Source organism: Sarcophilus harrisii, chromosome 2 (assembly GCF_902635505.1).
Source record: "Sarcophilus harrisii chromosome 2, mSarHar1.11, whole genome shotgun sequence".
Taxonomy (NCBI): Eukaryota; Metazoa; Chordata; class Mammalia; order Dasyuromorphia; family Dasyuridae; genus Sarcophilus; species Sarcophilus harrisii.
The window spans coordinates 210544251-210560396 of NC_045427.1; the positions used below are offsets into that span (position 1 = coordinate 210544251).

At 36.7% G+C, this 16146-nt stretch overlaps 1 pseudogene; it reads right to left on the minus strand.

The window, feature by feature from the left end:
- Positions 1-1310: 1310 nt before the first annotated feature.
- Positions 1311-3834, minus strand: LOC111718603 (annotated as a pseudogene).
- Positions 3835-16146: the final 12312 nt, after the last annotated feature.

Consider the following 16146-nt stretch of genomic DNA (forward strand, 5'->3'; position numbering starts at 1 on the left):
AATAATATTTTGTAGCATCATACAAAGAAACAAAGGAGCACACGCCATTGCTATAGAGCACATAAACAAAAGACACAAGGATGGAGAACTGTTCATTCAGTCCAATGCTAAGAAAGGAATACTGGAACTCACTAATACTTCCAAAATAGCTCTTTCAAGTAATATCACATAATATTCTAAGTGACACAAAAGGTGCTAATGTAGTTGTTTACAGATATGAGTTAGTTATATCTGTAATTTAGCTTTCAGATTTCCATTAAAACTTAATTCTATTGGAAAGTTATAAATTATCATCATTGACTCACATTTTACACTAACAGAGATAACTACTGTCATTTCAAACCATTAAATGCAGCTCACCTTCATTAACTACTCCAGTTATTAACTAACTAGTATCTAGGCTTGTACTATACAATTTACTCCTCATTTTTCCATGGTTCAAAAATTGATTATGGGCATGAGAAATGATCCATGAATTAAAGTTTAGATTGTACTTCAGCATTTAAAAATTCATATGCAGCACTAAGTAGTCAGCATCTATTCCAAATGCCTGTTCAAGTTAAAGTACTAATCAAAAATGTTACCTTTCCTACTTATGGTGTTCAAATAAAATTCTACTATTGATTACACATGAATCTAAAGTTTTAAGAACTATTCTTTAGGAAAACTGGGATTGGGATTCTTAATAAAGGAGAAAGGGAGATTACAAGCAATAGCAACCCTGAAAAGTGAGTTATACAGTGCCCTTGTGGCCAGAGCTTTTCATTTTCCAAAAGGCAGTAGCCAAAATAAGCCATCTGACTTCTTGGACTTCTGAACTTTGATTTACAGGAACTACAAATGCTACAATCTAAGTGGGATTATAGAAAAAAAATTATCAGAAAAAAGCACTAATTTCAAATATTAGTCACCTGATTGAAATGCTCACACAATATTAATAATTTATTCTTCAGTATGAAGTAAAATAGTATATAGCATATGCCCCAAAATTGCTTTACCCTATTACTACAGCTATTAAAAATCAAACATTTAGAAAAATCAGCAAATATGTGTTTCTATATGCATAGGCTTTATTGAACAGATGCAGTTTTGTCCTCTACTAATTATTTCAACAGACACCACAATTATTTGTATAAATAACAGCAGACAACATATGGGCAGATATTAAAACTTTACAAATATTGTAAAGCAACCAACAAAACAATAAAAAACAAAACCCTAATACTGGTACATGTGCTGGCTAGTGGTATACTGTCTGATGCACGTAAAAACAAATCTAATAAAAGCCTACTTGGAACACTGAATGAAGTTTACTTTGACTTTATTGGTTCTCTCTCTAACTATCACATCCTGGCTTTTGGGTTATAGTGTTACTCCTTTAAAAAGTCTTGTAACATTGATGGTAAAATGGGACTGTCAATCCCATCACATGTAATGCACCTAACAGATTACTGATTGTTGGATATGTAGGCTGAAAGAAAAAGTCCTATTTAGTGATACAGTAAGCAAAAATTCAAAACACATGCAAGAACTTGGATTTTTTATAATATTCTAGAAGTTCAGTTACAGTGGAGGAGTAAAAAATACAGGGATTGTGGACATTGAAGCTAAAATTGTGTTTTCACTGCTTGATGTCAGCATGCAGGGATCAGTCCCTGCACAGAGAAGAGTCCCATTGCACATATTACCTGAGAAAGAAAGTGCCTTCAGAATCTTCATCAAGCAAGGCTTCTGTTTTTTAAAATTCTTACCCATGATCTGAAGCTGATCAGATTCATGGCAGTGCATGTAGTCGATCTGCGTGTCAACTTTCCATGCTCGTGGCTGCCAACTGTGCACGAATGAGGCCATATTGGGAACCCTTGCCCTGCTTCTGCTTGCCTGGTCTGCAGACAGTTTGGTGGCATCCTCTTCTGGATCACAAATCCTCAGGGGCTGCAGCATTTTTGCCAGTCAAATCAGTTATTCTGTGGGATAACTTAGGTCCCAGTTTACATAAAGGATCTACCTGTGTGGTGGCCTCAAATGTATGGATTTGTGCACTGGGAGGAGGATCCACACCTTCTTCAGTATTATGCCATCTTCTTTCTCCAAGTTTATCTTCATGTTCAAAAGAAACCAGTGATAGACAAAGGTATTAAAGAAGATTGAATGTGGGCTCCTAGGGGTGATGAGCTGCTTAATCAAATCCCACTTCTGGGCTAGATCTGATGCAGTAGGAAAATGATATTTTCCAAAAACATTAATTCAGAAAGACATGTTTTCTTGTTTTAAAAAGAAGCAGCTAGATGGTGCAGTGGATAAAGCACTGGCCTGAAGTCAGGAGGACCTGAGTTCAAATATGGCCTCAGATGTTCTAATACTTATTAGCTATGTGACTCTAGGCATATCAGTTAACCTCAATTGCCTGCCCCCTCCCAAAAAAGAGGGCTTTCTTTTGTTTCTTCTTCCCAAGCCCATGGGACTTGTGCAATGCAGGATTATCTATCACTCTGGTGATGGTGATACACAAATCATTTTCCTTCTCTGAGCTTATTTCTGTATTCTGAGGGATTTAAGTAGCTCAATTTCAGTTTCTTCTTGAAGAATTCTTTGAAAGCCTTAATTCAAGTTGTAGGGCAACATTCTCTCTTAAGGAACTTTGTTGCTGAGGAGCTAAATCCCTAGGCTGATATTCCTTTCTTTGACAGATAAACATCTATTGGAGTTTATAGCTATATTTTCACTGTTGTTTCCTCCTTCATGGTTAAAAAGATTCTGACACCTGCATTTGAAGTTGTTCCACACCTTCACCACTTTATCCATTGATAATATTTAAAACTGACATCTACATGAGTTTCTCATCAACTAGGTTTCATTATGGGAATGTTATAGAGAAAAGAATGTCTGGAAATTTTTATTAGTTTTCTGAAGTCATACATAAGATTTTTGGAACAGAAAAGATATGAGGACATCTCCCAATTCTTTTGTAAAAGTAAAGGGGACAACATAGATGTAGAATACTGCATATATCATCACATTTTTTGATTATTTAACTTAATTTTGTTTCTTTCTCTTTCATATGCTTGATTCTATAATAGAAAGCTCTCTTAGGAAGAATAAAGACACTAAGGAAAATACTGGCTCAATAAACAATCTGCTGCAAGTCTGGGTGACTCAGTCTATTCCAGGGGTAAGTCAGACTGCCAGCCCTGTCCTGACTTCATTGACCACCGGGGCCCCTCCCATTTCCTCCTGACAGAAGCTCGGAATCCCAATTCCACTAGATGTGTTCTCCTTCCCTGATCACCTCCAACTCTTCTAAGGTCCCCCTCCCTCCTCAGCTTCTTTACCTCCCTCCAACTCCCACTGGAATGGAAAAAAACCTTCCTAGGCTGAGTGGGGAGGTGGAAAGTGAAGGAAGAGCATAAGAAGGGGGTGTTACCATTTTCTTCTTCAGCTCATTTTAAAATGAGGAAACTGAGACAAATAGGGTTAAGTGACTGGCCCAGAGTCACACAGTTAGGCAGTATCTGAAGCCATATTTGAATTCTAGTCTTCTAGACTTCAGGCCCAGGACTCTATCCACCTCATCACCTTGTTTCCCATTATAACCATTCATAACATTATGTGACACATCCATTATCTCTGCTTTCTAGACACCCTCAGAGTCTCATCTGACTCTCCATTCAGATGCTCCCTTAAATTTTTGTGTATTTAGTACCTAACATAGTGATTGGCACATATCTCATGCTCTGGAGCTCTCTTGAACATCTCCCTTGCATCAAAACTTGCCATACATTCTGTGGCCAAGCCATGATGCTCTAAATGTTGTTCCTTGCCACACTGCTCCATATTGTATCTTCTTGACTTTGCATTGAACCTTCCCCAAGCCTAGAATGCTTTGCCACTTTAATCACCTTCCTTTAATCTCACCTTCTCCAGGAGACCTTTCCTATTTCCCTAGCCACTAATACCTTTCTTTCTCAAATTATTTTTCATTCTCTCTCTCTATCTGTCTCTCTCTGTTTGTCTGTCTGTCTGTGTCTCTCTGTCTCTGTTCCTGTCTATCTTCTCTCTTTCTGTCTGTCTGACTCTCTGTCTCTCAGTCTGTACACACACACACACACACACACACACACATGTGTCCTGCAGGAGTGGCCACCCTTATATCTACCACTTGCTACCCATAAGATTTAGGGCAAATCATTTGTTCTTTCAAGTCCTCAATTTCTTTATCTGATAAATAAAGTAAAGTAGATGATCTAAGCTCTCTTCTGGCTCTAAATCTATGATCTTTTGGCCCTGCATGATGGTAAGCCCAGTTGTTGGTACTGCTAGAGTTCAAGTGTTCTCTAAGTATCAGTGTTCTGTAATATTCAGCACCTTGGAGCAGAGAGAGCCTTGTCCCATAAGTTCAGGCTCTTCCAGTAATATCTTGCATTTTTTCTTTTGTCAGACTTGGCAGCATGTCATCTTCCTGAACTGAATATGAGCTCTACAGCCCCTAGTACTGTGTTGTACTAGGTGATTAACAAATGCTTCCTAATTGAAAGACAGAAATTCATCAATCAGAGAATAAACATTTATTTAAGCACTTACAAAGTGCTAAAGATACAGAAAGAGGCAAAAAAATCCCTGCTCTTAGGGGGCTCACCATTGAATTGGGGAAAAAAACAAGTAAACAAGTATATACAAATTATATACAGGTTAAATAGGAAATAACTAAATGAAAGAGAGCACTAGAATTAAGGAGAACTGGGAAAGACTTCCTGTAGAAAATGGGGATACAGTGCTGTTTATTTGGGTACATTCAATTCAACAAGCATTTATTAAATGACTTCTGTTTTTCAAGGTGCCTATTAATTCCAAGTTGGGCACTGGAGAGGCAAAAACAATAATAAACCAAAAATTATGTTTTACCAAGGAATACAACATGTAAACAAGGAAGTAAATAAAAGGCAATTTGAGGAGAGAAGTTCCAGAAACTAAGAGTTTAAGAAAGACCAATAACTCAATAATGAGTATTTTTGAAAGGTACAAAGCCTCTTCATTCTTATACATTCAGGTAGTTAATGTTCATATTATTCTCCCACTTTTAAGAGACAAGAAAACTAATGTTTGAACAGATTAAATGATTTGCATGGGGCCATACAGTTAGTACATTTCAAAATAATCCTATGTATTTTGTTTTGTAATTCAATTTTATTTTATACATTTTTATAATCCAATGTATTTCATTTTATACATTTAAAAACATCATTTTGAGAAGAAAATCCTCTTGTTATGCAAACATAGCCTTTAGAAATTCTTCCAATTAGCCATCACTCTTAAAAGGGCATTGGTGCTTAATATAGAATTTGTTGTACTTTAATTGAGTAACGTTTATTATTCATGACCCTATTTGAGTTTTCTTGGCAATATTACTGGAGTGAATCTCTTCTCCAGCTCATTTTTATAGTGAAGAGATTGAGGCAAACGGGTTCCGTGATCTGCCCAGGGTGTCTTAAAAATGTATTTGAACTCAGGTCCTTCTGACTCCAGGAATGGCATTCTATCCACCATTCTACCCAGTTGCCTTTTATCTAGAATAACATTCCTCTTTAAGCTCAAGAACTGCAAAGCTCTTCAAACCAGAGCTCTAGGCTACATAAATCAGCTGGATCAATCATTCACACATCAGATGCTACTGTCCAATCAGAAAGGAGCTCACAGCAATGGAGCTATGATTTTACCCTAAGCCTTGGGATATCACAGATGTAGAGCCTTCTCTGTTTTTTTCTTACCAAACCAGAGGTGACAGGAGAGTACACAAGATCTTACAAATAGTGATGTCTTTAATCTAACTAGGTGGTGCTGAAGGACAATAACAATTTTACACACACACACACACACACACACACACACACACACACACTTTCTCTTTCTGACCAATCAGGAATCTCTAAGCTGAAGCTCTCTTTTGATTGACTGCTTCTAAAAGCCAGTTTCAAAGCCATAATTTTTCATTCTCCTTGCTGTATCTAACTTTTTCATGTTCCTCTTCTTTTGCTTCAGTCTTTTCAATAACTTGAAGAGCCTCCTGATTCAGACTCATCTCTCTGTCTTTGTCATACACATATCTATATATTATATAATATATAAATATATAATTAGTGGAGGTATTCATCATGCCTTAGTTCTAAAGTTTTCAACAATTTTCCCCCATCTTCTTAGTGTTTTATGATTCTTTACACTCACATTTCTTTAAAAAAAATTACAAAGAAGTAAAAATATTCACGTCTCTTTATAACATTAGACTGTTCTAACATAGGCAAGGCATGACTCTACTGTTGATGAATAGATCCATTTTCTAAAATCTATGCCAGCAAGAGATCATCTTCTCTTTAAAACGGTCTGAAATCTCATCTGAGAGCTATATTTCTTTTTTCATGTATTTTAGCAATTAATGTTAAAACATTGTTCTTTTTCTATTTGTTTTGGGTATCAAAATGTTACTGCATAATGTTGGCAACGTCTTATATCATTTGACAATATTAAACCTTTTTTCTACACATACACACATACACACACGCACACACATGAAACACACATGTCCCTCCCAACATTTTCAACATTAATAGTTCCTTAGTAAAAGGGTATTAAAAAGATAGTATGCCCTTACATTTATCCAACTAGGTAGGGAAGTGAATAGAGTTTTGGACCTGCAGTCAGGAAGACCTGAGTTTAAATCTAGTGACACTTATTAGCTGTGTGATTCTGAGCAAATCACTTGAGCTTTCTGTGCCTTAGTTTCTTCATCTATAAAAGGGGGGTGATAATAATTCCTACTTCTAGGGATATTGTAAAGATAGATTGAGAAAATGTTTACAAAGTACTTTGCAAACCTTAAAGTGCTATATAAATGCTAGCTGTTGTTGTTGTTATTCCCCTTCATGTATTCTCTGGTCAAGCTATATTGACCTGGCAATTCTTGACAAGCTATGCTCCATCTCCCGTCTCTATGCCTTTGTATTGACTGTCCTCCAGGCCTGGAATGCTCTCACTCCTTACTTTCTTTTAGATTTCCTTAAGACTCAACTCAAATGCTATCTTTTGCAGACAGTCCCCAACATAGTAGTGTGTTTCCTTCTAGGGGAACCTTGCATCTATTCTGCATTTGTGTACATGTCATCTCCCCTATCACAATGTAAACTATTTGAAGGCAGGGATTATTTTTGCTTTTTCTTTGTTTTCCCTCTGTTGAGCAAACAACTGATACACACTAACAACTTAATAAATTATTATTGATTGCTTGAATTTTGTCCTATTGGATTCCTGGAAACTGTATCATAGAGTAGATACTTGCAAAGGAGGAAGATGGTATTCTCCCGCAGGAATAATATTATAATTGAGAATAACATTCCTAATTAAGGATTTGGCATTTAAAAAATAAGAAATGTGATCAACAACAATTTGTTGTAAAAACAAAGAAACAGTAAATGATAACTTCATAAAAGATTAAAAGAAGTAAAATTTTCCCCACAAAGCCATAGGATAAAAGAACTGGAAGGAAATTGGAGAGTGGGAGATAATGTAGTCTAAACTGCACATTTTACAGGTGGGGAAACTAAGACTGAAGGAAGTAAAGTAATTTGCTTAAATCACATAGTGGCAAAACCAGGATTTTAATCCAAGTCTCCTAACTTCTCATTCAATGCTCTTTATGGTATATTATATCTCATTCTTTTCATGTTAAAACTAAAATTAAATCAGTTTAAACTTATACATATCGACTATAGAAAGGACCCTGATGTATTATAAAATATATATGCAGTACATAAAAATGCTACTTTACCATATCATAAATTTGGCTTTGCAATAACAAACATCAAACATTTAATTAACACTAATTTTGCTTTCCTTTTTAGAACTTAGAAGGGCTTTGGAGAAATATTTTGGATGGCCCATATCTCTTTTTAAAAAGGCATCCAGGGAAGTCTGAACTAATGACTTATTTTTCTTTCAATAAATTTCCCTATAACAGAGACATTCAAAATCATTCCATAGCTTATACACAAATAATGGAATAACTCATGCTCATAAAGAGCTCTTCTGTTATAAGATGCTTCCATTATTAGCAGCCCAAGAGACAAAACAAGTGTTACTATTCCCATTTCATGGATGAGGAAACTCAAGAGAAGTTGTACATTTTGCCCAAGGTCTCTCAGCTAATGACTGGGAAAACTAGGAAGCCAAACCAGGCTTCTGATGCCAAGACCTACTCTTCAACCACATATCATATTTTCTTATGGTGAATTTTAATAATTTTTTCTAAATAAATCTCCCTGTAGCAAGTGAAAGCTCAAAATAATTCCATAATTCACACACAATCCCATTCATTCTTTAAAAATTTTTTAATTTTATTTTTTCTCAATTTATGAAAGAGCTATTTTCTCTCTCTTCCTAGATATATATTTCTATATATATTTATATTTCATATATAAAAATGTGTGTGTTTGTGTGTGTGTATACACACACACATTTTTATATATGAAATATAAATCATTCTTTCCAAAATAGGTTTGAATGGGAAAATGAATTTTTAAAGCTTTCCTAAGGAGTATATCTGGAAAAGAGGTAAAAAAGGAGCAAAAATCACCCTTTGAGGCATTTTCTCCAGTAATGGCACTGGGTTTGTATTGCCTTTTATTCAGTCCCTTTTATGTCCAATATCAAGGCAGCCCAGCTGAAACTATAATACTATTGTTGTGGAATTATTTTAATTGTGTCCAATTCTTTATAACCCCATTTGTTTGTTGTTTTGTTGTTTTAGTTGTTGTTATTGTTATTGTTTTTGTTTTTGTTTTTTGGCAAAGGCATTTTCCAGATGACAAACTGAAGCAAATAGGGTTAAGTCACTTGCCTGAGGTCACCAACTAGTAAGTGAGTGACCCCGGATTTGTTCTCAGATTTTCCTGTTTCTAAGCCCAGCTCTCTATGTAATACTGTGTCACCTAGCTGCCTTGAGCTGCCTTAGAATGAGGCTAAGTGACCTGCAGGAAGAATCTGCCTTTGACATTGACTTTACTAATATTATGTTCTACACATCTGAGCCAAACTCTGTTAATAAAAGAGCTAGAGAAGGTAAGCTGAGGCAGAAAAGAGCCTGGGTGATTCTGTGGCTAGAGTAGTAGGAAGTAGTCTGTTTGATATAGTTTTCAAAGCATTTTTATTAATTTTGATTCTTAAGTTTCTATGAGGGAATGCATTATTATACTCATTTTACATGTAAAGAAGCTAACTCCCAAGAAAAGTTAGCTGATTTGCTCATAAGCAGTAGAGTCATACTATAATCAAGATATCCTTATTCATCACAATACCACAGAAAATTACTGGACTTGGAAATCAAAGGCTCTGGGTTTAAGAACTGCCACTATTTAGTTTTCTATTTTGCTTCTCTTGACCTCACATCCTTCCTTCATTCCATTATCATCCCTCTCTCCCATGAGAACTTTAGATTATGTCTCTGAAATGATACTGGGCTCTGAGTGGTGAGCTTTTTGCCCCATTTTTCTTGAAACCAAGCCTCCACATACTCCTCTTCTCCTTTCTGTGCCCTTTTATTAGTTGTCTTCCCTCCTTAGAATGTAAGCTCCTTTAGAGCAAGGTGTATCAGCATCTCTTTAAATAGTGCTTGGTACGTAATAAGTCAGTCAATAAATATTTCTTAAACTCCTGTTATGTATCAGGGATTGTATTTCCCTCCAAAAAAACCATGAAAAGAAACAGAGTGTATTTCCCTAAACTAATTTAACAGAACTGCCTAAATGAGTGATTGTAACTAATAGAGCATGCCTTCTACTTTTATAGTATACTGATTATTGTTGTTTGTCCTTCATTTTTGAAGGAGACCAATGACACTACAGGGTGATGCTTGACTTGCACATGAATTGGATTTAATTAAGGCAGAGTTGCAGAGTCAGCAGCTTCACTTTCTCTTCCAGATTATCATTCCAGTGGAAAGACAAAAGTCAAGATGACATACAAGATGGATACAGTAGAAAACGTATGCCTTCAATATCTAACCAACATTTTCAAGCTTTGACCAAGCTCTAAGCACTCCACAGTATCTGCTTCCATTGCAACAAATTGTTCTCATCTACCCATTCCACCTGGAGAAGTCTTTGAATGCTTGGGTGGTGGGTGATCCCTCTTATTCACTAATGGATTTGAGGCCTGTACATTTCTCTCAACCTGATTTAACCTGTTTACTGAGATAGTTTTACTGGAGTGGGGCCACTACACATGCTATAGCTTCTTAGAACCATAGGTGAGAATTCGATGAAGGTGGACATCAAAGGTGGATAAGCAACCCTGAAAAGGACTTGGCAAGCCCTCACACCAGAGGTGCTAGTCTTCCCTGAACACCCATACTGATGGTTTATGGTATTGTTGAATGGCTATTTGGGGAAGGGAGGGAGCACTTGAGGAAGGCATAGACATTCCCTGTCTTGTTCTAATCCTTAAACCAATTTCACATATTCTTTGCTGTTTCCAATACACCATGTGAAGAGCTGTGAGGATCCTACCTGCAGATATGAGGGACAGAGACAACTCTTTTAGTTGCCTGAGCATTTGAAAGTACTGATGACTTATGAATTGCTAAGCTAGAATTAAATATGCAGATAAAAGGATTGGATGGTCTAGTCTCTATTTCCTTTTCTGAAGAATAAGACATAACTAGAGTGAAGTGATAAGGGAGAAGTACCCATTTCTCTTAATTTTTTCCTCTGAGGTCAAACAGAAAAAGTCTAATCCCTGTCCACATGAAAAACCTTCAGATATTTATGTCCTTACAGATGCATGATAGAAATGGTGGTGGGAACTTCCTACTCCTCCCACACTTTATAAAAGGCAGAACTATGTTCTGCTTTCTTCCAATAAGCCAATGACAATACTTTTAATGGCCATTAATCCAGAACTCCTTGAATTTACTAAAGGTCCAATACTTGCTCCTAAACTCCCTCTCCTTGTCAACTTATAACTTTGAACTTTTAAGGGAGGGTTAATAAGAAAATGTCATTCCTTCTACCTGAGCTCAAGCCATGAATTCTTGACTTCCTAGCCCAAGGCTCTGTTTGTAACTATCTCAGATTTTTTATTTCTCCTTTGTAACATGGTCTAGTAAGATTTCAATAGACAATTGTTCTCTTCTTGTTTTCCTAGACACTTTAAAGATGTGGCATTATCTATTGGAGTTGTAATGGAATTAGTAGCAAAAGCAAATCAATGAAGAGAGAAAGAATTTCCCAGAGAAAGAGGATGTGGGGAAAGGAAGACTCTACTTAAAACTCACTGGGCTCTCTGGGCTCCATTCCTGACCCTCCAGACTTTCCCTCCAACCCATACTATCACAGTCTTCTCAGGTTTGTCATTTTACTCTGCTCCTATAGCTCCTTCCTCTGATTGGTTGGTTTCTCCCAGAATCTTTATTTTAAGTAGGTTTCTCAGGCTAACCAAATATCTATCTTTGTTCAGATTTCTGATTCTCTGGAATTTTTCCACTAGGCCCTCTCGAGTACTTTCTCTCTATTTCTTCTTCTTTCTCTCTTTTAAGCATTTTTTGTATGTCTTTTCCCATCTACCTTCTCCTAATATCTTCTTAAGGGTGATATCTGTCTTTCCTTTTTACTTGTATTTGTAATATCAGTGTTGAGTACAGTTCTTAACATATATTCCCTTAATAAAGACTTGTTGATTTGACTTAATACAATGCAAGTGAAATGTAAACCTAATAATGAGCAGCCCTGTCATAAATGTTCCTGTAAGCCCTGAACACTAGCTTTTCCATTGATTATAAATACTCTATAGTTCTCTATTGCTTAATATTCCCTTTTCTATATGGAAGAATAAAATTGCCTATTCTGTACAATTCAGTACCAGAGCACTGGATTTTCCTCTATTGTAGAACCCTAAAGAGAATTGTTCCTTAGAAAATTGGGTAGGGAGCTGAGTTCCCCTTTTGTAAAGTCAAAATACACTAGAGCTATTAACTCAGGGCAGATCACAAGAGTCAATAAAAGGAAAGGATTTGGGGAAGTCACCAGCTCCTATGATATCTTTCATGGAGCTGTTGTCTAATCACACTTCCATATCCTATATACATGTGTATGTATATTGAATATATGTATACATGTATACATATATGAACATATAAGTAAATGCACACACATATACATATAAACATATATATGAAACTGATTCTTTAACCCCAGTTGTAGAATTTTACATTTCTTTCTATTGACCTATGTTATATTTGGGCCTATTAAATTGTGTTATTAAACCCCTTTAGGTTTCTGGCAATACTTAGTCTATATTTTCCATTCACCATTGATTTTCTCCCCATTATATAATAGGATTTATATTCCTTTTAAAAATAATAATAATTTTTTTATTTTTCAAAATATATGCAAAGATAGCTTTTAACATTCATCCTTGCAAAAGCCTTGTGTTCCAAATTTTTCTCCCTCTCTCCCCACCTCCCCACTTTTCTAGATAGCAAGTAATCTAATATAAATTAGACATTACAGTACTTCTAGACATATTTCCACATTCATCATGCTGCACAGGAAAAATCCAATCAAAAAGGTAAAAAAAGTGAGAAAGAAAAAAAAAAAAACACAAGCAAACAAACAACAACAAAAAAGATTAAAAATACTATGTTGTGATCTACATTCATTCCCCATAGTCCTCTCTCTGGCTGTAGATGGCTCTCTTTATCACAAGTCTATTGGAACTGGCCTGAATCACCTCATTGTTGAAAAGAGCCAAGTCCATCACAGTTGATCATCACATAATCTTGTTGCTGTGTACAGTGTTCTCCTGATTATGATCACTTTCCTTAGCATCAGTTCATGTAAGTCTCTCCAGACCTTTCTGAAATTAATCTGATGACTGTTTCTTATAGAACAATTGTATTCCATTTCAGTCATATATATTCATTTAATTTACTCAGCCAGCCATTCTCCAACTAATGGGCTTCCACTTAGTCTCCAGTTCCTTACCACTATAAAAAGGGATGCTACAAACATTTTTGCACATGTGGGTTCTTTTCCCTTTTTATGATCTCTTTGGGATACAGACCCAATAGAGACACTGTTGGATCAAGGGTATGCATTTTTTGTAGTAGTCCTTTGTTGGTGACCGGACCATAGTCATGGAAAATTACCAGACTGCAGACCTTGCATCAAGCAACAGATGGCGGCCAAATGGCCAGGAAAGCTGAACGACCCCCGCACCTCAGAACATATATCTATGGTATTGTGTCAGCCACAGAGATGTCTCGGGCGTAACGACCCTGGAAACTCAGATAAGAACAATAACCACAGGATGTCCTTCCTTCTCCTCCCAAACATTTGTTCCCTCCTGTAGCCCCCTCCCATACCTTTTCTCCCACGCAACGCACATAGCTTCACTCTCCCCGCCAGCTTTTGTCCTCAGGTATCACACCTAGCTCCACCCTATATAACCTGAGCTGTTTCCAGGAATAAATGAGACTTGCTTCAACCGTATGCTGTCTCCCTCTTCTTTCCCGCCCGTTTCTCTTTCAGGCTGGGTCCCCCTCAGTTCCCCACGAATAACTGAGTCCCGGTGGACGGGACAGTTCTTTGGGCATGGTTCCAAATTGTTCTTCATAATGGATCAGCTCACAGCTCTACCAATAATGTATTAGTGTCCCAGTTTTCTCACATCTCCTCCAACATTTATCATTATCTTTTCCTATCCTCTTAGCCAATCTGAAAGGTAGGTAATGGTACCTTAGAGTGGTCTCAATTTTCATTTCTCTAATCAATAGTGATTTAAAGCATTTTTTCATAAGGCTAGAAATGGCTTTAATTTCTTCATCTGAAAATTGTTCATATCTTTGACCATTTATCAATTGGGGAATGACTTGTATTCTTATAATTTTGAGTCAATTCTTTATATATTTTTAGAAATGAGGCATACTCTGTGAGAATTCAGATGTGTCCTCATCGGTTTTTTTTTTGTTTTTTTTTTTTTTTTTGTTTTGTTTTGTTTTTAACTCTCCCTTCTACAAGGCTTATCACAGCTGAGGCTCAATAAATGTTTGTTGAACTGAATTGAACACGCAGATAACTTAGTGTTAAGAATGCAGTCTTGTTTCTCTATTCCATCAGGATCCTTTGATGAGATAAGATGCTTAGAAATCAGAATTTCCAGGGGGCAGCAGTCAGGCTATTGGGAGTCTGCAATGATCTATGGTAATAAATGAAAAAATAATAAGTCATCTTTGGTTTGAAATGAAGCTTCTGCCTGAGTGTGCAATGGGGAGAGTGAGCTGGAAAAGGACTGCAGGCCCAGAATTCTGCCTGACTCCACTTGAGCCGAAATGTACAAGATTTAGAATTATCAGTTGCCTTTTATAGACCAAAAATGAGATGCTGGCGGCCCTCAAAGGAGCTGATGCCTTAACATTCAAGAAGCTGAGGGGGCTTGGCAGCAAAGAGTCAGATAAAAGCAGCTTGGGTGTGTGCCTACTTAATGCTCTCTTTGCATCTGGTATATTTTGCCAGGAGGCTGGAACAAATATGAAGAGAGAAGGGAGGGAGGGAGAAAGTGGTCTGTGGATTTCAGCAGCCAGGGCATGGTCTTTGAAGGGATGACACCCAAAGTAAGAAGTAATTGGGGAAATTGTGGCTGGGGGTGGAGTGGAGGGTGGTGTGATGGGGCAGGATTAGAGAATGGATTTGTGTTACTCTGTCTAATCTCAGTCAATTCTAAAATACAAACGCAATGGGAAATGAGGCACTCTATAGTTATATAAAGCTTACCTTCATTATACCTTTCTATCTTTGTCCAAACAGACAAAGCCTGAAATAAAATAACCACATTTTATAAAATCGTACAAGCTACAGACAGATGTGAACATGGCCTTGTACAGTAGGTCCTAGGATATATTCCAAATACAAAGGACCCTAAGGAAACATGGATACTGTGAGATTTTAGAATCATCTATTCCCATCTTTCACTTCATAGTCAGTCAGTCAATTAGCATTTATTAAATATCTACTATGTTCCAAGCACTATGCTAAGTGCTGGAATTCACAGATGAGAAAACTGGGTATCAGCAAGTTTAAGGGAATTGCACTCAGTGTTTCCAGCCCTTGAATATATTCTCTCCTCACCTTCAGTTCTGGATTTCCTATAAATTCTACCTGTCTCAAGAAGTCTTTTCAAGTTATTCTACTCCCTCTCGCACTCCACACTAATACCATCCCTCTACCTTTCTTCTACAATGAGAAATTATGTCCCATTTACCATATATATCTATTCTGTAGATAGCTGCTTGCATATTGTCACTCCCATTAAAATGTGAACTCCTTGTGGTAAGGAACCATATTTTTGCTTTTCTTTGTATTCCCAGTGCTTAGCACAAAGGACAGAATGTAGTAAATGCTTACTAAGTGCTTGTGAACTGACTGATTAACCTATAATCATAAAGCTAGTAAATGGAAGAGTTGGGATTTGAATGTAAGCTACTTTACAAGATCAATGTTCTTTTCACTACATCATTTTCAAGGTCACACAAATAGTAAGGTGTAGATTAAGAGTTCAAGTCTAGGCCTTTAGACTCTAAAACTGTGTTGTAAATCTATTACACCAAGTACCAGAAAGTAATTAAGAATCCCTTTCCCCTCACTCCCCACCAAAGAGGGGGAAATGAAAAAGGACAAAATAGATAACAAGGAAAAGGAAAATATCATTGTATGTAGATCTAGACTCAGGGAATTTGTGATTTTAAGAATTTTTGTGCAGGTTGAAAATATCAAGATCAAAAGAGGGTTTGGACACATTCCCAGTTGATATCCATAACAAACTCTAAACCACGACAAGGATATTCCCAACAAATTATATATCATAGAGGAAGCCACGGTCTTCAATAAACTGCTCCTTGGTGCCCCTGCCAGAAATATAAATGTTGAATGGAGTATCTTGTGGCCCTTTATCTTCTCAGTGTCAGAGATAATGCTGTGTATATCTATAGTACATCTAGTATGTAAGTGAATATCTGATAATACTACTAATTTACATTTCTGTAGGGTGTTAAGGTTTACAAGACACTTTCCTCCCCAATAATCCCCTTGAAGTAAGTAGCACAGTTTT